Source organism: Schistocerca nitens, chromosome 10, assembly GCF_023898315.1.
Source record: "Schistocerca nitens isolate TAMUIC-IGC-003100 chromosome 10, iqSchNite1.1, whole genome shotgun sequence".
NCBI classification, from domain to species: domain Eukaryota; kingdom Metazoa; phylum Arthropoda; class Insecta; order Orthoptera; family Acrididae; genus Schistocerca; species Schistocerca nitens.
In genome coordinates this window covers 100475843-100503395 of record NC_064623.1, presented here as the reverse complement: position 1 = coordinate 100503395, position 27553 = coordinate 100475843, and positions in this window count along the sequence as shown.

Sequence of the window (27553 nt, the reverse complement as noted above, 5' to 3'; positions counted from 1 at the left end):
TGCGGACGTGCATTGTCCTGTTGGAACAGCAAGTTCCCTTGCCGGTCTAGGAATGGTAGAACGATGGGTTCGATGACGGTTTGGATGTACCGTGCACTATTCAGTGTCCCCTCGACGATCACCAGTGGTGTACGGCCAGTGTAGGAGATCGCTCCCCACACCATGATGCCGGGTGTTGGCCCTGTGTGCCTCGGTCGTATGCAGTCCTGATTGTGGCGCTCACCTGCACGGCGCCAAACACGCATACGACCATCATTGGCACCAAGGCAGAAGCGACTCTCATCGCTGAAGACGACACGTCTCCATTCGTCCCTCCATTCACGCCTGTCGCGACACCACTGGAGGCGGGCTGCACGATGTTGGGGCGTGAGCGGAAGACGGCCTAACGGTATGCGGGACCGTAGCCCAGCTTCATGGAGACGGTTGCGAATGGTCCTCGCCGATACCACAGGAGCAACAGTGTCCCTAATTTGCTGGGAAGTGGCGGTGCGGTCCCCTACGGCACTGCGTAGGATCCTACGGTCTTGGCGTGCATCCGTGCGTCGCTGCGGTCCGGTCCCAGGTCGATGGGCACGTGCACCTTCCGCCGACCACTGGCGACAACATCGATGTACTGTGGAGACCTCACGCCCCACGTGTTGAGCAATTCGGCGGTACGTCCACCCGGCCTCCCGCATGCCCACTATACGCCCTCGCTCAAAGTCCGTCAACTGCACATACGGTTCACGTCCACGCTGTCGCGGCATGCTACCAGTGTTAAAGACTGCGATGGAGCTCCGTATGCCACGGCAAACTGGCTGACACTGACGGCGGCGGTGCACAAATGCTGCGCAGCTAGCGCCATTCGACGGCCAACACCGCGGTTCCTGGTGTGTCCGCTGTGCCGTGCGTGTGATCATTGCTTGTACAGCCCTCTCGCAGTGTCCGGAGCAAGTATGGTGGGTCTGACACACCGGTGTCAATGTGTTCTTTTTTCCATTTCCAGGAGTGTATATAGTGGGCGGCGACTTTAATTGTGTCGTCGACAAAAAGGACCAAGTACCTCATTATGTGCCATGCATGGAACTGCGTGTGTTGATTACCGAAATGGCGCTTCTGGATACCTGGGAACTGCAGCATGGTGACAGACCGGGTTATACGTTTGTCACGGGACACTCGGCGAGTAGACTTGATAGAGTGTACGTAACACGAGCTCTACGGACGACGATACTGGATGCCGAAATCTGGCCAGCGGCTTTTACGTATCATATGGCGTACGTCTGTACGATTTCACTAACGCGTCAGAAGATATGGCGGAGTAAAGGTCACTGGAAAATGAATTGTGCACTTTTACGTGATACTGAATGTCACCGGTCGATAGAGGCGGCCTGGGAGACCTGCGTTCGCCGCCAACGAGCATACACCTCGGTTCTCCAGTGGTTGATTAAATGCGCAAAACAAACGTTACGGAGAACGTTGATACGATACGGGCAGGACAAATCGCAGTGGAACCGCACAACGGCTGATTTTTATTTTACAGCCCTGAGGGAGCTGATGACCCAACAACCATCGCCGGAAAGGCACGCGGCCATGCGCAGGATAAAAGCCAAGTTATTACAGCTGACGAGACTAAGAATGGAAGGTATAATGGTCCGGGCGAGATTGGCGGACACAGTTGCTGCCGAAACCCCCTCCATGCACCACGTGGTACGTGAACGCCAACGACGACGCAGGACATTGATCAGGGAACTAATCTTTGAAACTGGCCAGCAAGTTGTGCACCAGCGTGATATTGCGCATGTGTTTACCGACTATTTCCGCCAGTTATATGGACCTGTACATGTGAACCACGAGACACTACATGATGTCATCTCGGAAATGCCAGATAGAGGACCACCACTGGATGCAGAGACATTCATCACAGCAATAACAGAGGACGAGCTGACAGACGCAATTGCCAGGGGGGCACCGAACAAGTCCCCAGGACAGGACGGCTTCCCAATTGAATTTTACCGCGCCTTTGCATACCTCATGGGACGGACCTGGATTCAGATGTACAACGAACTCCTGTTACCGCAGACTGAGATACCTGCCGAATTCACGGAGGGTATCATCATCCCAATACCCAAACCACGCGGTGGCAGAAATCCAGGAGATTATAGACCACTCACTCTCTTGAACTGCGACTATAAGATTTTCGCGCGCATCCTTGTGGCTCGCCTGCGGTCTTCACTTTCTGATAGACTCCTCATAGATCAAACTTGCCTCGGCGGTAAGAGCAACGTACATACGGCGCTCAGTGACTACCGAAATATCATCGCATTAGCAGCGGCATGCCGAGTGCGTGGGGCACTCGTCGCTATTGACGTCGATCATGCGTTCGACAGAGTGGATCATACCTTTTTGCATGCGGTGATGGGCAGATTGGGAATCCCACAGGCCTTCATCCTAGTGATCATGCGACTGTTACACGGCGTACGATCAAAGGTCTCGGTGAATGGGCGGGGCACTGACTACATTGTTATTTCAAGGTCAGTTCCTCAAGGTTGCCCCCTTTCGATATTTTTGTATGCAATGGCTTTGGAACCCTGTCTACATGGTCTCCGAAGACGGTTGGAGGGAGTGCCGTTGCCACAACTGACCTTTCATTGCCGCGCTTATGCTGACGATGTGATGCTGGTGGCACGGACAGGCGAAGAAGTCCGTACGGCGTTGGCATGGATACAGCGATACGGGATGGCGGCAGGAAGCGTGCTTAATCTACAAAAATCACGCTGCATGAATGTCGGTCGAGGATTACAACCGGGGGAGGAAGGCCCGCTCATCTTAACTAAGACCATAAAATGCCTAGGTATTACGTTCCACACGGATGTGCAGCGGACAGCAGCGGATAACTACCGACGCATATTGAAGCTGATGCGGACAATGGTGCTGTTACAGAAATTAAGAGCGTAACCTACGTGAGTGTGGGACACCTGTTTAAGATCCGATACACAACGCTTACGCTACCACCTGGAGAGGGTGGACTTGGTCTAGTGAACGTATATGAAAAGGCACGGGCGTTATTCGTCAGTACGATTTTCCGCCAGTGGCGCGGTCAATTTCGCAATATCTCGGGTGCGTTGGCCGATGTACTAGCGCCCACTTCAATGCTGCCCCCAGTCGATGTGGGCCATATTTCACCGAAGCTGTCACATTTCAAGTCTTTTTTTTTTTTTTTTTTTTTTTTTTTGGAGCTTAGCTATGTCAGAGATTCCTTCCCAACAACACGACTACCGACGACGCGAGACGTATACCAACTCTTACTGCGCCGGTGCCCCAGGAATACTCTGGAAAAGAAGTGCCCAGACAAGAACTGGCGACAGATATGGCGCGTTATACGGAACGTTTACCTCCCAACGTCGGTACGCTCAACATGGTATGTGGTGATAAATAGGAAGTTCGCAACGAATCAACGGCGGCACGCGATTCATTTGGCAGACACTCCACTATGTTTAGGCTGCGCAACAGTGGACACTGATAAACATCGTTTAGCATGTAGTGGGACGGCTCCAGTGTGGCAATTGGCACAACAGATATTGGCGTTCCTGTTACGCTCCGCCCCTCATACAATTTCATCAGACACACTTTTTTCCCCCAAGAATCTTATTTCGCGGTCCAAAAAAACCAATGCAGTGACATGGGTGCGGGGAATGGTGGTGGGCTACGTGTATAACGAATCGGAAAAGGACAAAATTGATTTTTGGCATTTTCTCCTGGATGGACACACGAAGCTGCAACAGCATAAGAAATATAGGCAAGACTTCGCTAATTACTTGCGACTTACATTTACCGACCTGCCGGCAAGATGGGGTGTGACGGGTGAGAGATGAGATAGACGAAGAAGCCGAGATAGACATCGATCACACTTACGGACCCTTAGTTAATTTCGAGAAGACGACCCAGTCTTACACCAACGTCTGGAGAACGAGTCGATAGATGGCTCTCTTGCTCTATCGAACGTCGGGTCGTGAGCAGGTGTCGCCCCCGACACGAATTTCATTTCATTGCTACAGGAGCATGTTTCTTTTGTATATGTACTATCCGCAATGTCTTCATGTCTTTCATTTGGGCATTTTCAGTTTTATTCATTTCCTTAATTAATTACTTTTCTAATTAGCCACTATTTGTCAACATATGGACTTTGTAGACACTATTTATGCGATAGTACAACAACATGTATGTCAGCAAAGGTGGTAAGCCTGACATTGGATACAAAAAAAAAAAAAAGTTGGTAGAGCACTTGCCCGCGAAAGGCAAAGGTCCCGAGTTCGAGTCTCGGTCGGATTAAAAAAAAAAATCCCGTCTCCAGCCATCCTGATTTAGGTTTTCCGAGATTTCCCTAAATCGTTTAAAAAAAAAAAGTGGTCAGCGTGAAATAATGTCAACCATAAGGGCCCGGGTTCGATTCGCGACTGGGTCGGAGATTTTTCTCCGCTCATGGACTGGGTTTTGTGTTGTCCTAATCATCATCATTTCATCCCGATCGACGCTTAAGTTGCCGAAGTTGCGTCAAATCGAAAGTCTTGCACCCGGCGAACGGTCTACCCGACGGGAGGCCCTGTTTCATCATTGTCCGCCCTGATAGCTGAATGGTCAGAGTGACGGACTACCGTCTTCATCATTTCATCCCCATCCGGCGCGCAGGTCGCCCAATGTGGCGTCAAATGTAATGAGACCTGCACCAAGGCGGCCGGACCTGCCCCGTAAGGGGCCTCCCGGCCAATGTCGCCAAACGCTCATTTCCATTTGGAGGTAGTGTGTGAAGCTGTGGAGCTAGAAAACGAAGTGCCAAAGGAGAAATCGGGACATTTCCGACATATTCTTCTGTTTGAGTTCAATTGAGGGGTAACAGCAGCGGAGGCACCCAGAAACATTTGCACCGTGTATGAGAATAGTAGCATTAGACAAAGCACTCCAAGAAAATGTTTTTCTCGTTTGATGGAGGATCGTTTTCATATTAGTGACCCTCCACGTTCGGGAAGACCTTCGGGGTTTGATGAAGATCGTTTAAACGCATTAATCCATAATGATACATGTGAGTATCCTCGGGAACTGACAAATGTGATGAACTGTGATCAATCAGCCATCGTGCGACATTTACCCGCGATAGGGAGCATCCAAAAATAGTGTGTATGGGTACCGCAAACTCCAAGCCAAATCACAAAAATCAGTGGGTGATTATACAGGGTGGTCCACTGATCGTGGCTGGGCCAAATATCTCACGAAATAAGCGTCAAACGAAAAAACTACAAAGAACGAAACTTGTCTAACTTGAAGGGGGAAACAATATGGCGCTATGGTTGGCCCGCTAGATGGCGCTGCCATAGGTCAAACGCATATCTACTGCGTTTTTTTTTAAATAGGAACCCCCATTTTTATTACATATTCGTGTAATACGTAAGGAAATATGAATGTTTTAGTTGGACCACTTTTTTCGCTTTGTGATAGATGGCGCTGTAATAGTCACAAACATATGGCTCACAATTTTAGACGAACAGTTGGAAACAGGTAGGTTTTTTAAATTAAAATACAGAACGTAGGTACGTTTGAACATTTTATTTCAGTTATTCCAATGTGATACACGTACCTTTGTGAAATTATCATTTCTGGGAACGCATGCTGTTACAGCGTGATTACCTGTAAATACCACATTAATGCAATAAATGCTCAAAATGATGTCCGTCAGCCTCAATGCATTTGGCAGTACGTGTAACAACATTCCTCTCAACAGTGAGTAGTTCGCCTTCCGTAATGTTCGCACCTGCATGGACAATGCGCTTACGCATGTTGTCAGGCGTTGTAGGTGGATCACGATAGCTAATATCCTTTAATTTTCCCCAAAGTAAGAAATCCGGGGACATCAGATCCGATGAACGGGCAGGCCATGGTATGGTGTGTAGTGTCGGCAGACTTGCCAACACTACGCACACTAATTGAAAGAGGCGGCCAAGATGCACGCGCTAACTCACGAAGGATGGAGTGAGGTCTGAAACAGGAGACTTAATGAATGTGATAAAGAAAATACGTATCTTTGGAATATACTTAACTTTTAATACATCCTTGTATACATCGTTCTTGATGAGACATCTGGAGATTGTGGCGATACAAGTGACTCTTTATATACAAGCTATTTAAGGCTAATGGCGCCTTGCTAAGTCGTAGCCATTAACTTAGCTGAAGGCTATTCTAACTGTCTCTCGCCAAATGAGAGCAAAGGCTTCGTCCGTATAGTCGCTAGCAACGTCGTCGTACAACTGGGCGAGTTCTCGTACGTCTCTCGAGACCTGCCGTGTGGTGGCGCTCGGTCTGCGATCACACAGTGGCGACACGCGGGTCCGACATGTACTTATGGACCGCGGCCGATTTAAGCTACCACCTAGCAAGTGTGGTGTCTGGCAGTGACACCACATGGTGCTTCGACGACCAATCCACCTGTCATGAAATACGCTATTCAATACCGCCTCAACCACACGCGGGCTATGTTAGAAGTAAATCACCATTCTGTCATGCTGTGAAACATTTTGTAGTAACATCGGTAGAACATTACGTAGGAAATCAGCATACATTGGACCATTTACATTGCCATCGATAAAATGGGGGGCCAATTATCTTTCCTCCCATAATGCCGCACCATACATTAACCCGCCAAGGTCGCTGATGTTCCACTTGTCGCAGCTATCTTGGATTTTCCGTTGCCCAATAGTGCATATTATGCCGGTTTACGTTACCGCTGTTGGTGAATGACGCTGCGTCGCTAAATAGAACGCGGGCAGAAAATCTGTCATCACCCCGTAATTTCTCTTGTGCCCAGCGGCAGAACTGTACACGACGTTCAAAGCCGTCGCCATGCAATTCCTGGTGCATAGAAATATAGTACGGGTGCTATCGATGTTGATGTAGCATTCTCAACACCGACGTTTTTGAGATTCCCGATTCTCGCACAATTTGTCTGCTACTGACGTGCGGAGTACCAGCAACAGCAGCTTAAACACCTACTTGAGCATCATCATTTGTTGCAGGTTGTGGTTGACGTTTCACGTGTGGCTGAATACTTCCTGTTTCCTTAAATAACGTAACTATCTGGCGAACGGTCCGGACACTTGGATGATGTCGTCCAGGATACCGAGCAGCATACGAGGTGTGGCTAGAAAAAAACCGGACTAGTACTGGTGAAACAATAAAACGAATGCAATAAGGCTGAAAGTCGCGTGGCCTGTCACGTGACTCTCGCTCCGCCTACTGCTCGAGTTTCATCTGCCTCCTGCACTCAGTCTGCCCGTGGCGTCTGTTTTAAGTAGTTGACGTTTTGTCTGTGTGTCGGAAAATGTTGAGTGTACAGAAAGAACAGCGTGTTAACATCACATTTTGTTTCAAACTAGGAAAATCTGCAAGTGAAACGTTTGTAATGTTACAACAAGTGTACGGCGATGATTGTTTATCGCGAACACAAGTGTTTGAGTGGTTTAAACGATTTAAAGATGGCCGCGAAGACACCAGTGATGACACTCGCACTAGCAGACCATTGTCAGCAAAAACTGATGCAAACATTGAAAAAATCGGTAAACTTGTTCGACACTTTCCTTGTCTACTCCTGTTAACTCAGACACTGCTCTGATTGTTAAACGGCGATCTTGTCGAACAAGTTTACCGATTTTTTCAATGTTTGCACCAGTTTTTGCTGACAATGGTCTGCCAGTGCGAGTGTCATCACTGGTGTCTTCGCGGCCATCTTTAAATCGTTTAAACCACTCAAACACTTGTGTTCGCGATAAACAATCATCGCCGTACACTTGTTGTAACATTACAAACGTTTCACTTGCAGATTTTCCTAGTTTGAAACAAAATTTGATGTTAACACGCTGTTCTTTCTGTACACTCAACATTTTCCGACGCACAGACAAAACGTCAACTACTTAAAACAGACGCCACGGGCAGACTGAGTGCAGGAGGCAGATGAAACTCGAGCAGTAGGCGGAGCGAGAGTCACGTGACAGGCCACGCGACTTTCAGCCTTATTGCATTCGTTTTATTGTTTCATCAGTACTCGTCCGGTTTTTTTCTAGCCACACCTCGTACATAGCACACGCCCGTTGGGCATTTTGATCACAATAGCCATACATCAACACAATATCGACCTTTTCCGCAATTGGTAAACGGTCCATTTTAACACGGGTAATGTATCACGAAGCAAATACCGTCCGCACTGGCGGAATGTTAGTGATACCACGTACTTCCACGCTTGTGACTGTTACAGCGCCATCTATCACAAAGCGAAAAAAGTGGTCCAACTAAAGCATTCATATTTCTTTGCGTACTACACGAATATGTAATAAAAATGGGGGTTCCTATTTAAAGAAAACGCAGTTGATATCCGTTTGACCTATGGCAGCGCCATCTAGCGGGGCAGTCATAGCGCCATCTGGTTTCCCCCTTCAAGCTAGACGAGTTTTGTTCCTTGTAGTTTTTTCGTTTGATGCTTATTTCGTGAGATATTTGGCCCGTTCACTATCAGTGGGCCACCCTGTATGTGCGCCTCTGCTTTCTCGTCATCAATTGGCTCGTGAAAAACAGCGACCATTCGTATTCTGTATCGTTACTAGCGACGAGAAATTGTGTTTTTATGCTAACGTAAGGAACAGAAAGGAATGGTTGACCCAAACTAAGCAACAATTCGTCATAAAAAGACCTGCGCGTATCCCAAAAGATAATGTTGTGCTTTTCGTGGAAGAACGACGGTGTGCTGTAGTACGAATTGCTTCCCCGAGGTATAACCATCACTACTGATATTTATGGTCAACAACTGAGACGTCTTGCATACACAATCCAAGTACAACGACCAGTAAGTGACGCTACTCTACGATAAAGCCCATCCACATTCTGCTAGACTGACGAAAAACACTATACAGGAGTTGGGTTGGGAAGTCATTCCGCACCCACCTTATTCACCTAATCTTGTGCCCGCACATTTTTATTTTTTCCGCTCTATCAAACAACCTTCAACAATCCGTCCCGGTTGAAAATGCGCTCAGAACATGGCTCGACGAGTTCTTCGCCTCGGAAACCACATGATTTCTACAGTCGCGGAATCGAGAAGTTATCCCAGCGTTGGCAGACTGTTGTAAATAGTGAAGGAAAATATTATACTGTTGATGAATAAAGCCTCTGTCACATGGATCTGTTGTGTTTATTAAACTGATGGAAAAACACTACGAACTTGTGCAGCAGCCCTATATTTCAAGTGATAATCGAAGAGTTCACATGTAAGAGAATGTAAATGCCATATTGACCAAAATTCCTATTTTGCTTGGAAAACAATTTATGTTCCAGTGTCAGTAGCCTGAACACAAAAATGGTTCAAATGGCTCGGAGCACTATGGGACTTAACATCGGAGGTCATCAGTCCCCTAGAACTTAGAACTACTTAAACCTAACTAACCTAAGGACATCACACACAGCCATGCCCGACACAGGATTCGAACCTTCGACCGTAGCAGTCACGCGGTTCCGGACTGAATCGCCCACAACAACTCGGCCACGGCGGCCGGCCGCCTGAACACAGATCAAAGTCAAGACTGACTGCTTTTAGTTTTCACTGAGACGATACAAGGCCCGGCCAGGGTGGCCGAGCGGTCCTAGGCGCTTCAGTCTGGAACCGCGCGACCGCTATGGTCGCAGGTTCGAATCCTGCCTAGGGGATGGATGTGTGTGGTGTCCTTAGGTTAGTTAGGTTTAAGTAGTTCTAAGTTCTAGGGGACTGATGACCTCAGATGTGAAGTCCCATAGTGCTCAGAGCCATTTGAACCATTTGAACGTTACATGGCATCTGATGCAACTCCAGCGTTGTTGGCATGCAGAAGGACGCATGTGCCGTTTTGTAGTCCGTGTGAGTGAATGAAACGCTTGCTGAGGGCTGCGTGTTGAACTGTATTCACTGTTTATTTAAGTGTGTTGTTAAATTTACTGTGGATTTATGTAGAGTGAGTTAAGATTGCGAGTAACATCCCGAAAGTGAAGGAGATATACACTGAAGACCAAAAAAAAGTGGTGCACCTGCCTGGTATCGTGTAGAGTCACCGCGAGCACCGCAATATGACGTGGCATGAAGTTGACTAATGTCTGATGTAATGCTGGAGGGAACTGACACCATCAATTCTGCAGGGCTGTCCATGAATCCGTAAGAGTACGATGGGTTGGAGATCTCTTCTGAACAGCACATTGCAAGACATCCCAGATATGCTCAATAAAGTTGATGTCTGGGGAGACTTGTGGCCAGCGGAAGTGTTTAAGGTTAGAATAGTGTTCCTGGAGCCATTCTGTAACAATTCTGAACGTTTGGGATGTCGCATTGTCCAGGTGGAATTGCCCAAGTCCGCCGGAATACACAATGAACATGAATGGGTGCAGGCGATCAGACAAGATGCTTATGTACGTGTCAGCTGTCAGAGTCGTGTTTCGACGTATCCGGGGTCCTACATCACTCCAACAGCACACGCCCCACACCATTACCGGGCCTCCACCAGCTCGAACAGTCCCCTGCTGTCATGCAAGGTTGATGGATTCATGAGGTTGTCTCCATACCCGTACACGTCCATCCACTCGATACAATTTGAAACGCGACTCGTCCAACCAGGTAACAAGTTTCCAGTCATCAACAGTCCAGTGTCGGTGTTGACAGGCCCAGGAGAGACGTAAAGCTTTGTGTCGTGCAGTCATCACGGGTACAAGAATGGGCCTTCGGCTCTGAAAGCCCATATCGATAATGTTTCGTTGAATGGTTCACACGCTGTCAGTTGCTGATGGCCCAGCAATGAAATCTACAGCAATTTGCGGAAAAGTGGCCTTCTATCACGTTGAACGATTGTCTTGAGTTGTCGTTGGTCCAGTTCTTGCAGGATCTTTTTCCAGCCGCAGCGATGTCGGAGATTGATGTTTTACTGGATTCCTGATATAATTTTAATTAATATTGTGTTTATGCTGGTTGCTGGTGAGGAGGAAAGTAAGTTATTAGTATTTTATTAATGATCTCATTCATAAGCAGCCATATCATAGTCATCACAGTCGCTCAAGAAAGTTATAATTAAGCTTTACTTGTTTAATCAGAATCGGACGATGATTCTCCTTGTCCGCAGTCTCGATGATTCGAAGCGATCTGCAATTTTGTGCAAATAAAATGTCTTGGTTTTCTTGCGTTGCGTAGCCAGTCGGGAAACCTCAGAACAAGCGGAGAGTTTGCTTTGATAGAGTTTAATTATCCCTTGAAATAATGGAGCTCTTGTATCTAATAATTGCAGGTTCGTTTCCAATTCATCGGAAGTTCCCTTCCGATTACCAACGAAACGACACCTCCGTGCAAATTTCCAATTAGAGAATATATATATATAATTAAATTCCTTACACACTTTTGATGTAAATGCTCAGTATATATTTTCTTGAGTAGCATACAATATATTTTCAATCTCTTTCTTCCAGTAATCTCGCCAGCAAAATTACAATTATTCAATGAAGTCCCCTCAACACACCAGAGAGAATATTACAAAGAGTAATTATGCGCTCATGGAATAGTAATAGTACTGTACTACTTCGCGCATCGATTCTGCGAGTATATAGATGGTCAAGTAGGAAACGTAATTCACTCACAGAATTGTGCAGGGACAATTAGTAGAATATAAAGAGATATTACACTGATCTTCACGGTACACTCATGAAATAGTCGCACGGGAAAATCCGCACTTCATCGCTACCTCGGAGATGCTGTGTCCCATCGCTCGTTCGCCGACTATAACACCGAGTTCAAACTCACTTAAATCTTGATAACCTACCATTGTAGCAGCAGTAACAGATCTAACAACTGCGCCAGGCACTTGTTCTTACATAGGCTTTGCCGTCTGCAGCGCCGTGTTATTTTTTTGAATACTCATGCCCATATCAGTTTCTTTGGCGTTTCAGTGTAGCTGTCATTGAGCAGATTATGACAGAATTTTAAATCTTTAAATTCCGTCAGAAATTATATGAAATATTTCAATATTTTTGCCCTTAGCAGCCATTACATAGGCAAGCTGCCACGAGGACTGGCTGACCGGCTGATCGTTTTCGGTGTTTAGTACTGTAGATGTGTGTTCTACTCTACACAGTCTACACAGCCCAGCAGCGAGTGGAGGTAATCTGGAAGCGCCTACATCTACATCTACATTTATACTCCACAAGCCAACCAACAGTGTGTGGCGGAGGGCACTTTACGTGCCACTGTCATTACCTGCCTTTCCTGTTCCAGTCGCGTATGGTTCGCGGGAAGAACGACTGCCGGAAAGCCTTCGTGCGCGCTCGAATCTCTCTAATCTTACATTCGTGATCTCCTCGGGAGGTATAAGTAGGGGGAAGCAATATATTCGATACCTCATGCAGAAACGCACCCTCTCGAAACCTGGATAGCAAGCTACACCGCGATGCAGAGCGCCTCTCTTGCAGAGTCTGCCACTTGAGTCTGCTAAACATCTCCGTAACGCTATCACGCTTACCAAATAACCCTGTGACGAAACGCGCCGCCCTTGTTTGGATCTCCTCTATCTCCTCCGTCAAGCCGACCTGGTACGGATCCCACACTGATGAGCAATACTGAAGTATAAGTCGAACGAGTGTTTTGTAAGCAACCTCCTTTGTTGATGGACTACATTTTCTAAGGACTCTCCCAACGAATCTCAACCTGGCACCCGCCTTACCAACAATTAATTTTATATGATCATTCCATTTCAAATCGTTCCGTACGCATACTACCAGATATTTTACTGAAGTAACTGCCATCACTGTTTGTGCCGCTATCATACATTAAAGGTGTCGTGTCACCGCCAGACACCACACTTGCTAGGTGGTAGCCTTTAAATCGGCCGCGGTCCGGTAGTATACGTCGGACCCGCGTGTCGCCACTGTCAGTGATTGCAGACCGAGCGCCGCCACACGGCAGGTCTAGAGAGACGTCCTAGCACTCGCCCCAGTTGTACAGCAGACTTTGCCAGAGATGGATCACTGACAAATACGCTCTCATTTGCCGAGACGATAGTTATCATAGCCTTCAGCTACGTCATTTGCTACGACCTAGCGAGGCGCCATTACCAGTTTATATTGAGATTGTTATTAATGTATCAACAAGAGCGATGTTCTCCAATTATGGATTAAAGTTAAGTATTACATCAACTACGTACTTTATTTGCTACTATAAATTCCCTTAACTGTTCCAGACCTCACGCCAGTCTGCGTGAGCTTAAACGCGTGCATTTCGGCCTCCTCTAGCAACACGGTGTTGGCTCTTCTGCCAACACATCAAAAGGATCCTTCTTTCTATTTATTCGCAATACATTACATTTGTCTATGTTAAGGGTCAGCTGCCACTCCCTCAACCAAATGCCTATCCGCTGTAGATCTTCCTGCATTTCGCTGCAATTTTCTAATGCTGCAACTTCTCTGTATACTACAGCATCATCCGCGAAAAGCCGCATGGAACTTCCGACACTATCTAGTAGGTCATTTATATATATTGTGAAAAGCAATGGTCCCATAACACTCCCCTGTGGCACGCCAGAAGTTACTTTAACGTCTGTAGACGTCTCTCCATTGAGAACAACATGCTGTGTTCTGTTAGCTAAAAACTCTTCAATCCAGCCACACAGCTGGTCTGATATTCCGTAGGCTCTTACTTTGTTTATCAGGCGACAGTGCGGATCTGTATCGAACGCCTTCCGCAAGTCAAGGGAAATGGCATCTACCTGGGAGCCTGTATCTAATATTTTTTGGGTCTCATGAATAAATAAAGCGAGTTGGGTCTCACACGATCGCTGTTTCCGGAATCCACGTTGATTCCTACAGAGTAGATTCTGGGTTCCCGGAAATGACATGATACGCGAGCTTCGGTTGGCCCAGTGCGCCCCCGGTAGATCTGCCCTGGCCGCCGGCTGGACAGAGACGAGCAGAGACGCTGTCCGTCTTGTCCAGCTGGAGCACCGGCGAGAGGCGGTATTGACGGCGCGGTGCGGCCGGCAGCACTGGAAACTGGAGTGTGGCAGAGCCGGCCAGCTGCCAGTCTTGATCAATACTAGCGGCGCGCCGTCGCCCGGAGCTGGAGGCGTCTGCAAATACCCGACCGGACACTGCGTGTCGCGCACCCTGCATCCAGACACACACACACACACACACACACACACACACACACACACTGTACTGCACAGGCCGCTGCGCAGGGCACTGCAGACGTTAGTAGGGGAGACCGGGGACAGAAGTAACAGGGTATGAAAGTAACATCCCTCCCCTACCTTCGCATGTAGCTCCGAAAATCACCTGATTCAAACAATTTATTCCCTTCATGTTTCCCAACTGCCTACCAATTGCTGGCCAGTATTGGAGAGTCTCTGTTGAGTGTGTCGCAGTAAAAAGGTTTTTTCAGTGTCTCACATAAGTTTTCTCAATTTTCTTAGTTTTCTGATAACGGTCGCATTTAAGGTAAGTCTACTGTAATAATTTAACTACGTGAAACTTTCAGTTTTACGCCATCATTATCAACTTCATCTCTTGGTCTCCCTCTACGATTTTTACCCTCGACGCTCCCCTCCAATACTAAATCCCTTGACACCTCAGAATATGCCCTACCAACCTATCCCTCCTTCTAGTCAAGTTGTGCCACAAATTTCTCTTCTCTCCAATTCTATTCAATAACTCCTCGTTAGTAATGTGATCTACCCATCTAATCTTCAGCATTCTTCTGTAGCACTACATTTCGAAAGCTTCTATTCTCTTCTTGCCTAAACTATTTATCGTCCACGTTTCACTTCCATACATAGACACACTCCATACAAATACTTTCAGAAACGACTTCCTGACACTTAAATCAATACTCGATGTTAACAAATTTCTCTTCTTCAGAAACGCTTTTCTTGCCACTGCCAGTCTACATTTTATATCCTCTCTACTTCGACCATCATCAGTTATTTTGCTCCCCAAATAGCAAAACTCCTTTACTACTTTAAGTGTGTCGTTTCCTAATCTAATTCCTTCAACATCACCCAACTTAATTCGACTACATTCCATTATCCTCGTTTTGCTTTTATTGATGTTTATCTTATATCCTCCTTTTAAGACACTGTCCATTCCGTTCAGCTGCTCTTCCAGATCCTTTGCTGTGTCTGATAGAATTACAATGTCATCAGCGAACCTCAAAGTTTTTATTTCTTCTCGATGGATTTTAATTCCTACTCCAAATTTTTCTTTTCTTTTCTTTACTGCTTGCTCAATATACAGACTGAATAACATCGGGGGTAGGCGACAACCCTGTCTTACTCCCTTCTCAATAACTGCTTCCTTTTCATGCCCCTTGACTCCTATAACTGCCATCTGGTTTCTGTACAAATTGTAAATAGCCTTTTGCTCCCTGTATTTTACTCCTGCAACCTTCAGAATTTGAAAGAGAGTATTCCAGTCAACATTGTCAAATGCTTTCTCTAAGTCTACAAATGCTAGATACCTATGTTTGCCTTTCCTTAATCTATTTTCTAAGATAAGTCGTAGGGTCAGTACTGCCTCACGTGTTCCAACATTTCTACGGAATCCAAACTGATCATCCCCGAGGTCCACTTCTACCAGTTTTTCCATTCGTCTGTAAAGAATTCGTGTTAGTATTTTGCAGCCGTGGCTTATTAAACTGATAGTTCCGTAATTTTCACATCTGTCAACACCTGCTTTCTTTGGGATTGGGTTTATTATATTCTTCTTGAAATCTGAGGGTATTTCGCCTGTCTCATACATCTTGCTCATTAGATGGTAGAGTTTTGTTAGGCCTGGCTCTCCCAGGGCTGTCAGTAGTTCTAATGAAATGTTGTCTACTCCCGGGGCCTTGTTTCGACTTAGGTCTTTCAGTGCTGTGTCAAACTCTTCACGCAGTATCATATCCCCTATTTCATCTTCGTCTACATTCTCTTTCATAGGTTGCAGTAGGTACTGGGGGATGAGGAAGCTTGCACAGGATAGAGTAGCATGGAGAGCTGCATCAAACCACTGGACTGAAGTCCACAACAACAACAACATCAACTTTTTCATTACTTGTATAGATTGTGTCTAAAATGTCAATTAAACAGAAAAGCGTGGTTGGGGACAAAAGAAACATTACTTCTGGGGATTAGAGTTGTTGTGGCGTAACAAGCTAGTCACGCCACACTGAGGAGGAAGCCGAAAGGCACGCGTACACACACGCCGACTGGCGTCAAGTCTGGAACAGGATACGTTATGACTGCTATAAAGAAAATACGTATCTTTGGAATATACTTAACTTTTAATCAATCCTTGTGATACATCTCTCTTGACTATACAAATGAGACTCGTAAGATACATGCACTGTGACAATTGGCGCCTTGCTAAGTCGTAGCCATTAACTTAGCTGAAGGCTATTCTGTCTCTCGGCAAATGAGAGCAAAGGCTTCGTCAGTATAGTCGCTAGCAACGTCGTCGTACAACTGGGGCGAGTTCTCGTACGTCTCTCGAGACCTGCCGTGTTGTGGCGCTCGGTCTGCGATCACACAGTGGCGACACGCGGGTCCGACATGTACTAATGGACCGCGGCCGATTTAAGCTACCACCTAGCAAGTGTGGTGTCTGGCAGTGACACCACAAGAGTAACAGTGTTTCTTTCGTCCCCGCTACTGAAAAAGTATTATTAGCTGCAGATCTCCAGTTTTTTTTTTTTTTTTTTTTTAGCGAACAGTAAATTAGGTATGATACTGTTAGGAGTAGCAGTGTCTTGCTGAACGAACTCGTTACTACTAAACAGACTTGTTATTTACTTAGTTATTTCGTTACAGGGAATTACGCCAGGAACACGGGTTACGACGACTACCAGAGGACTAACTCGTAATACTGTATATCAAACTGCAGCAGAAGATATTGCAAATTATAATATAAGTATTAGAGCAGCAGCAAAGAAACACAGTGTATGCCATGTGACATTGCATCCGTACATAAAAAAGAAAGACAAACCTATGAGTGACAGCAGCACACCAGTGCCTTGTGTTGAATATAGATGTGTAAAACGAGTGTTCTCTGATGAACAAGAAAAAATTATAACTGAATATGTGATTAAAGCGTCGGAGAAAAAAAAATGGCTCTGAGCACTATGGGACTCAACTGCTGTGGTCATAAGTCCCCTAGAACTTAGAACTACTTAAACCTAACTAACCTAAGGACAGCACACAACACCCAGCCATCACGAGGCAGAGAAAATCCCTGACCCCGCCGGGAATCGAACCCGGGAACCCGGGCGTGGGAAGCGAGAACGCTACCGCACGACCACGAGATGCGGGCGTCGGAGATATTTTACGGACTTTGCCCTAAGGATATCCGTACATTAACTCACGAACTGGCAACGACAAATAACATACTAATTGCATCAACTTGGGTGGACAATCAAACTACAGGTCCAGACTGGTTTTCAGCATTCATGAAGAGAAATCCCCAGTTGTCTATTCGGTCACCTCAGTCCACAAGTCTTGCTCGAGCAACGAGCTTTAATCCAATAAACGTGAATGCCTTTTTCAACAACCTGGCTTGCACTATGGAGAGATATAAGTTAGAGACCATGGACATCTGGAATATGGACGAGACAGGTGTCACCACTGTTCACAAACCAAACACAATTGTTGCTAAACGGTGAATAAAGCAGGTAGGAGCTATCACGTCGGCTGAAAGAGGCACTCTTGTCACTGTTGCTATTGCCATCAACGCTCAGGGAAATAGCACACCACCACTCTTTGTACACTCCTGGAAATTGAAATCAGAACACCGTGAATTCATTGTCCCAGGAAGGGGAAACTTTATTGACACATTCCTGGGGTCAGATACATCACATGATCGCACTGACAGAACCACAGGCACATAGACACAGGCAACAGAGCATGCACAATGTCGGCACTAGTATAGTGTATATCCACCTTTCGCAGCAATGCAGGCTGCTATTCTCCCATGGAGACGATCGTAGAGATGCTGGATGTAGTCCTGTGGAACGGCTTGCCATGCCATTTCCACCTGGCGCCTCAGTTGGACCAGCGTTCGTGCTGGACGTGCAGACCGCGTGAGACGACGCTTCATCCAGTCCCAAACATGCTCAATGGGGGACAGATCCGGAGATCTTGCTGGCCAGGGTAGTTGACTTACACCTTCTAGAGCACGTTGGGTGGCACGGGATACATGCGGACGTGCATTGTCCTGTTGGAACAGCAAGTTCCCTTGCCGGTCTAGGAATGGTAGAACGATGGGTTCGATGACGGTTTGGATGTACCGTGCACTATTCAGTGTCCCCTCGACGATCACCAGTGGTGTACGGCCAGTGTAGGAGATCGCTCCCCACACCATGATGCCGGGTGTTGGCCCTGTGTGCCTCGGTCGTATGCAGTCCTGATTGTGGCGCTCACCTGCACGGCGCCAAACACGCATACGACCATCATTGGCACCAAGGCAGAAGCGACTCTCATCGCTGAAGACGACACGTCTCCATTCGTCCCTCCATTCACGCCTGTCGCGACACCACTGGAGGCGGGCTGCACGATGTTGGGGCGTGAGCGGAAGACGGCCTAACGGTGTGCGGGACCGTAGCCCAGCTTCATGGAGACGGTTGCGAATGGTCCTCGCCGATACCCCAGGAGCAACAGTGTCCCTAATTTGCTGGGAAGTGGCGGTGCGGTCCCCTACGGCACTGCGTAGGATCCTACGGTCTTGGCGTGCATCCGTGCGTCGCTGCGGTCCGGTCCCAGGTCGACGGGCACGTGCACCTTCCGCCGACCACTGGCGACAACATCGATGTACTGTGGAGACCTCACGCCCCACGTGTTGAGCAATTCGGCGGTACGTCCACCCGGCCTCCCGCATGCCCACTATACGCCCTCGCTCAAAGTCCGTCAACTGCACATACGGTTCACGTCCACGCTGTCGCGGCATGCTACCAGTGTTAAAGACTGCGATGGAGCTCCGTATGCCACGGCAAACTGGCTGACACTGACGGCGGCGGTGCACAAATGCTGCGCAGCTAGCGCCATTCGACGGCCAACACCGCGGTTCCTGGTGTGTCCGCTGTGCCGTGCGTGTGATCATTGCTTGTACAGCCCTCTCGCAGTGTCCGGAGCAAGTATGGTGGGTCTGACACACCGGTGTCAATGTGTTCTTTTTTCCATTTCCAGGAGTGTAATTCCCCCCCCCCCCCCCCCTTGAGGTATCATGACCATTTTATTCGAGGCGGTCCTATTGGTTTCATTGGAGCAGGAAATGCGAGTGGCTGGATGCAAGAGGAAGAATTTTTGTTATTCTTGCACCATTTCGTAAAATTTGCTAAACCTACTCCTGAGCACAAATGTTTACTGCTTCTCGACAATCACGAATCTCATATGTCCATCACAAGCCTGAATTTTTGCAAAAGCAAGGGGATTGTTATGCTGTCATTCCCACCGCACTGTACACAGAGGATGCAGCCTCTAGATCGTTCAGTTTATGGTCCATTTAAAAAGATGGTGAATACTTTTGCTGACAACTGTATCAAGAATCATCCGGGAAAGACCATGTCAATTTATGACATCGCTTCAATTGTAAGGAAAGCACTTCCAATTGCTGTAACTCCAACTAACATTGCAGCAGGGTTTCACTGCACAGGCATAGTACCATTTAATAGGAATGCATTCAGTGAAATCGATTTTGCACCATCTGCAATTTTGACCGACACTCCAGAAAAACTGACTATAGAAGAAGAGCTGGAGACCCGTCCCCAGGGGAAAAAAGAGGAAAACAAGCTACATTTAAAAAGCAATGGGCCACGAGTGCGAAAGCAGAAAAAACCTGAAGAATCATCATTGGAAGACAATGATAGCTACTGCCTTGTATGTGTCGAACCTTTCCGCCACAGTCGTCCCAAAGAGAAGTGGATTCAGTGTTGGGAATGTAAGAGTCGGTCTCATGTTACTTGTACCAAAGGGGGGAGAGGGGGATATTTACGTGTGCCACAATCGTGAATCTGAATAGGACTAAGATATGCATTACTTTTCTCTTTTATTGACTCACTGTACATTTACTCATTAAACCTTAATTCGTTCAGTGCTTTTAACTGCTATTCCAATTAATATAATAATTGTAAACGAATGAAAATTGAAGTTTATTGATGTTTAATTAATGTTTTGTAATGGTAATGTAGTTTAAGCTACTGTATGAGCCCTTTAGGTAATAAAATGTAGCTTAACTTACTATGTTACTTTCGTAACCTACCTGTGTTACTGTCGTCCCCGGTAACGGGTACAATTGTAACGGGTACACCGATGCCTTAAAATTAGTTTCACAAATACTAAATGTATGTAATTTTGTAGGAACTAAATTCATTTGTGCTAGGAAAGCTTCAGAGAACACACTCATTAGTTCCTTTTGTTTCAAAAGTTTATAGGGAGGTAATAAAAAACTGCAATATGCAAAATGTAACTTTTGTCCCCGTTCTCCCCTACCATTCACAGTAAAATCAAAAGATTTTTTGGAACATTGTTCCACGAAACAGCGATCTAATAATACAGGAGGTATCAAAAAGAATCAACCGATCTGGCACGTCTACATTTCTGAAACTAATAAACACAATGAACTTTGTTTTTTGATGAACGGGAAACTCAAAAAGTTTTTTATGCCTTCTCATACGTGTTCAATTATCCCCCCCCCCCCTTCAGATGCTCGGCATATGTCAATGCGGTATTCAAAGCTTCCCCACATTGCAGCGAGGATGCCTTGAGTCACAGCTTCCACAGCTGCTGTAATGCGATGTCTCAGTTCCTTCATTGTTGTTGATCACGGAGGCATATAAACTGAGTCTCTTATAAACTCCCACAAGAAATAATCACAGTCAGGTCCGGTGACGTTGGAGGCCAATAATGTAAGGCTGAATCGTTTGGTTCAGTGCGACCGATCCATCGTTCAGTGAACCTTTGATTTAAAAATTCCTGAATTTCCAGGTGCCAGTGTGGCGGTGTCCCATGATGCTGGTAAATAAAGTCATTAGATTCAGCCTCCAACCGTGGGAAAAGGAAGTTCTCAATCATATCGAGATATTTGTTTCCTGTAGCAGTGTTCTCAGCAAAGAGAAATGGACCGTACACCTTTTCCCGTGAAACTGCACAAAACACGTTAAATTTTGGAGAGTTCTCTCATGTTGTACAACTTCATGTGGTTGTTCTCTACCTCATATTCTCACAGTATGACGGTTCACCTCTCCATTTAAAAGGAATATTGCCTCATCACTAAACACTAAGCATGGAAGAAAACGGTCATCCTCCATCTTGCCAGGAACTAAATTACAAAATTCCACACATTGTTTGTTACCTTCACGAAGATCTTGCAGTAGTTGAATTTTGTATGGTTTCACGTGTAAACGCCGATATAACACACGGCAGACAGACATAGGGGGCATGTTGAGCTGTCGAGCTGCACGGCGAACGGGTTTCTGCGGACTCCTGAAACTATGGCGGATGCGTTCGACGTCTGTGTCAGACACTCAGGGGAGTCCCGGCGATTTGTCATTACACAAACAACCTGTTTCTCGGAATTCTTCTTGCCATCGTCTAATGCTCTGTGCTGTAGGAGGATCCACACCATACCTAGAACGAAAGTCACGCTTAACAATTATTACTGTCCGCCCCCGGTAGCTGAGTGGTATGCCGGCATGGTAGCTCAGCGTGTTGGGTCAGAGGGTTTAGCTACCCTCTGTAATAAAAAAAACTGAGTGAACGGGTCAACGAACAGCCTGAACGAGTGTCATCGGACGTCCGCCACGAACAAATTCAACGAACAATATAGAACAAAATAGTATCGACGAAGAAAAAAAAAAGTGGTCAGCGCGACAGAATGTCAATCCTAAGGGCCCGGGTTCGATTCTCAGCTAGGTCGTAGATTTTCTCCACTCAGGGACTGGGTGTTGTGTTGTCCTAATCATCATCATTTCATTCCCATCGACGCTCAAGTCACCGAAGTGGCGTCAAATCGAAAGACTTGCACACGGCGAACGGTCTACCCGACTGGAGGCCCTAGTCACACGACATCTTTTTAGTTATTACTGACCCGCATTGCGCAAAACGTAGAACGCAAAACGCTTTCTGCTGTCCCGCACCGTTTTTTCTAGAACTGAAGTGGGCGTACACTGCTGCTACCTAGCGGGGACCATGCAAAACTCGATAGTCTGCTCTTTCCGACAGTTCGTTGTTTAAGCACATATCTCAAATAACATAATAGATATGATTTTTTAAATGGGATGATTTTTTTATACACCCCGTATTATAATTTATTCAGTAAACACAGTCATGGTCGCATATAAGTTTTACTTTTATTTGTAGATGACCGGTTTCGATCTGCTACAGATATTATGATCAGATCTACATTCCTTGGTGATAGTAAGAATCGCCGGCGTGCAGTAGACCCGTGTTTGCTGGTTCTGAGAACACTGCTCACTGTTCTGGGAGCTATGAGCACTTGTTCATCTTCGCCACTGTGAAACAAAAAAATGGTTCAAATGGCTCTAAGCACTATGGGACTTAACATCTGAGGTCATCAGTCCCCTAGACTTAGAACTACTTAATCCTAACTAAACTAAGGACATCACACACATCCATGCCCGAGGCAGGAGTCGAACCTGGGACCGTAGCAGTAACGCTGTTCCAGACTGAAGCGCCTAGAGCCGGCCGTAGTGGCCGAGCGGTTCTAGGCGCTACAGTCTGGAAGAACCGTGCGACCGCTACGGTCGTAGGTTCGAATCCTGCCTCGGACATGGATGTGTGTGATGTCCTTAGGTTAGTTAGGTTTACGTAGCTCTAAGTTCTAGGGGACTGATGACGTCAGAAGTTAAGTCCCATAGTGCTCAGAGCCATGGCTGCCACACCTACGTGACTTGAAAGCCAGAACGCTGAAGGCACTGAACATCCTCAAGTGCCTCAGCCACAGATCTTGGGGCGCGGACAGGGCGCGTCTCCTTCAGTTTTATGGAGCTTTTGTGCGTTCACGGCTGGACTATGGGTGCACAGTATATGGGTCAGCGAGGCCATCTTATTTGCGGATCCTTGACGCTGTTCACCATGCTGGGATCCGACTGGCCACAGGTGCTTATCGGACCAGTCCCGTACCCAGCCTCTGTGCTGAGTCTGGCGAACCGCCACTTACCATCCGGCGGCAGCTCCTGCTGGGGCGCCAGGCTTGTAAGTTCTTGCAGCTCCCAGATCGCCTGCTCACCATCTTGTTGCCCATCCACCTCTGGACCGCCTTTTCTCCCGCCGTCCCCGGTCTACGTTGCGTTTGGGATCCGTGTGCAACGTGTACTAGAGTCCCTCGGTGTGGAGTCTGTACAACCCCAAATCCAAGGTTTTAACCGCCTGCCACCTTGGTTACTGAAGAGGCCCGGAGTGATTTTAGATTTATTGCAGTACAAGAGAGATTGCACTCCTGCCACCGTTTTTAATGCAGCATTTTCTGCCATTTTATCTGAGCACCACGACTATGTAGCTGTTTTTACGGATGGGTCGAAACAAGGGAATTCTGTTGGTTGCTCAGTTGTTTTTCCATATCGTGTCCTCAAGGTCCGACTGCCTCAGACTTTTACTGTCTTTGATGCAGAATTGTTTGCGATCTTGCGGTCACTGGAGCACATGAGACATTCTTCCTCTCCTAAATTTCTTGTATGTTCCGATTCACTCAGTGCCCTTCACTCATTGCAACGTTTGTATCCGGCAGACAAAATTGTACATACCATCCAGGATGCCCTCCTCCGACTACAGCGACTGGGGAAGGTTGTAGCTTTCTGCTGGGTTCCGGGGCATGTCGGCATTGCTGGGAATGAAAGGGCAGATCTCGCAGCCAAGGAGGCGTGTCTCGCCCCACAAGTATCTCAGTGTGCTATTCCCTTGCACGCACTCACCTCGCTGTTGAGCTCACGGGTCATGCGTCAGTGGGAGGACGAGTGGCTGGAAGTGACTGACAATAAGCTCCGTATAGTCAAGCCCACAACGCGTGTGTGGTGTACTTCCTTTCAGCCCCATCGACGGGACGAGGTTCTCCTCACTCGGCTTCGAATAGGCCACAGCCCTATGACGCACCCTCCAATTTGTGGTGCTTGCGGCGTCCAGTTCACTGTGCGCCACGTTTTATTGGATTGCGTTTTATTTTCTGACCAGCGGGTTGCGGCTGACTTGCCAGCGGATCTCTTTTAGGCAACACTCGGACGAATGTGGTTAAAGTTTTAAAGTTCTGTGCCCTGTCAAATGTTTTTACAAAGATTTTAGGGAGAGGATTTTAATTTGCTCACTGTGTGACAAGCTCGCCCATATTTTACGAGGTGTGGCTAGAAAAAAACCGGACTAGTACTGGTGAAACAATAAAACGAATGCAATAAGGCTGAAAGTCGCGTGGCCTGTCACGTGACTCTCGCTCCGCCTACTGCTCGAGTTTCATCTGCCTCCTGCACGCAGTCTGCCCGTGGCGTCTATTTTAAGTAGTTGACGTTTTGTCTGTGCGTCGGAAAATGTTGAGTGTACAGAAAGAACAGCGTGTTAACAACAAATTTTGTTTCAAACTAGGAAAATCTGCAAGTGAAACGTTTGTAATGTTACAACAAGTGTACGGCGATGATTGTTTATCGCGAACACAAGTGTTTGAGTGGTTTAAACGATTTAAAGATGGCCGCGAAGACACCAGTGATGACACTCGCACTGGCAGACCATTGTCAGCAAAAACTGATGCAAACATTGAAAAAATCGGTAAACTTGTTCGACAAGATCGCCGTTTAACAATCAGAGCAGTGTCTGAGTTAACAGGAGTTGACAAGGAAAGTGTTAGGCAGATTCTTCATGAAAGTTTCAACATGAACAAAGTGTGTTCAAAAATGGTTCCAAAGTGTCTCACAATTGAACAGAAGGAACGCCGAAGAATGATTTGTTCTGACATCCTGGAAAACATTGAAAGTGATCCCACCTTCTTACAAAATGTTATTACTTGCGATGAATCGTGGTTTTTTACTTACGATCCCGAAACTAAACGCCAATCGATGCATTGGAAAACTCCTGGTTCTCCACGACAAAAAAAGCACGAATGTCAAAATCGAAATTCAAGGCAATGATGATTGTTTTTTTTTTTGACATCAAAGGGATTGTGCAAATTGATTGGGTACCAGAGGGACAAACAGTGAATCAGCATTAGCGTCCTGGCTACCCTACGTGAGCGAGTACGGAGAAAACGGAACGATTTGTGGAGAAAAAAGTCATGGATCCTTCACCAAGACAATGCCCCAGCTCACAGTGCGTTGTCAGTGAAGACGTTTTTGGCAAAACACAACATTCCCATCTTAGATCATCCACCCTACTCACCTGATTTGGCCCCCTGTGACTTTTTTCTTTTCCCTAAAGTCAAGTCAGCTTTGAAAGGAACTAGATTTGAGACTGTTGAAGCAGTAAAAGAAAAAGCGACGGAAGTAATGTATGGACTTACCGAAAATGATCTGCAGCATTGCTATGAACAGTGGAAAATTCGTATGGAGCGGTGTAGAGACCGAGGAGGAGAGTACATTGAAGGAGATAACATGAAATTGTAAATAATTGTAAATAAATGTTTTTTCCAGCATCAGTCCGGTTTTTTTCTAGCCGCACCTCGTATGTAAGTGGCCAGCCAATAACAATTTCCTGTGACATTCTTGTTGCTATGTTTCCCCTTTTCTTAGGTTTTACTTTCTTATGTAGCATTTTCCTTCTTTTCCTGCTTTCTTTGAGTGTGTGCTTTAGTTTTCTTAGGTCTGTCCACATTCGTTCCTTTTAATCTGTGTCAGTGCGCTGATGACCTCGATGTTGAGCGCCCATAAGCCTCAACACACCACCACCACTTTTTTTTAAGCGCCTAGAACCGCTCGACCACAGCGGCGGCTACTGTGAAACACATCTCCTCTATAGAAACAAGTGTTCGTAGTTCGTACGGTATGCATTTTAGAGTCCGTGTGTGCTGGACTTCTTTTCTTGTTTTGGTCCTTACAATCTCCTCACAAAATGTGAAATGAAACAAGCTTACTGTAGAAGAGACAGACAGACGCTGGCGCCTACAACTTCGACGCTCTATAGGGTCGTTAGATGACTTTTCCAGACACGAGTACCTATCCTCCTTTTGTTCCTCAAGCCTTTTTCTACAGCACCTAGAAGTTTATCGGTACTTGAACTTACTGCCTCTGGCACAGTAATCCATGGCATTACCCATCAGGCTACGCCGTGTTCGTACGAATTCGGTCTTTTGTCTCTTAAAGATCTACATCGTTGATGCGCCATTAACTGACATCTAAGGGGGTATATTCATGAAATTGACCGACAATGTCAATTTTCAATTCATTTTTTATTTATTAGTACAACTCATAAACAATAAGTTCCCAAAGTTTCAATGATGAGATCGCATCCGAAATGTCTGAGAAATAACTGAATGCATGAGCTACCTTCCTGCCATGCCCACTTTTTAAAAAAATTGGTTCAAGTGGCTCTGAGCACTATGGCACTTAACTTTTGAGGTCATCAGTCCCCTAGAACTTAGAACTACTTAAACCTAACTAACCTAAGGACATCACACATATCCATGCCCGAGGCAGGATTCGAACCTGCGACCGTTGCGGCAGGGCGGTTCCGGACTGAAGCGCCTAGAACCGCTCGGCCACAATGGCCGGCCCACTTTTTAAAGGAACATTTCAATACTAGCTTGATAAACAACGATTCCGAAGATTACCTTCACACAAACGTGCGTGGGATACGTCAGGAGGATGCGACATATACTTTTTGGTTTTATAGATCACTTGTGACTGAATTCCGTCTCTTAGAAACGGTAACAAACTACCTGCTTTGTTTACGGAGAAGCATTTCTTCTTTTGTCTTGTGTTACTGTTCAAGAGTATTATGTCAACCTATCCAGTGTAAGCAACAAGAAAAGTGCAGTATGGGCTGCATATTGCCCGCCCGGTTAGCCGTGAGGTCTGACGCACGGCTTTCCTGGCGGGAAGGAACGCCTGGTCCCCGGCACGAATCCGCCGGCCGGACGTGTGTCGAGGTCCGGTGAGTCTGTGGATGGTTTTTAGGCGCTTTTCCATCTTCCTCGGCGGATGCAAGCTGGTTCCCCTTATTTCGCCTCAGCTACACTATGTCGGCGATTGCTGGGCAAACAAATTCTCCGCGTACACGTACATCGCCATTACTCTACCACGCAAACATAGGGGTTACACTCGTCTGGTGTGAGACGTTCCCTGGGGGCTGTCCATGGGGGGCCGAACCGCACAAAACCCTGAAAGAGTGGTTCGGTATGGGGCGGCGGAGAGGTGAAGTGGACTGCGGTAGCCGTCGTGGGGTTGTGGACCACTGCGGCTGCGGCGGGGACGGAACCTCTCCGTCGTTTCTAGGTCCCCGGTTAACATACAATACAATACAATACAATGGGCTGCACATTTCCACATGGTGTCAAAAGATGACCAGTCCATTCATCATCTGTACCA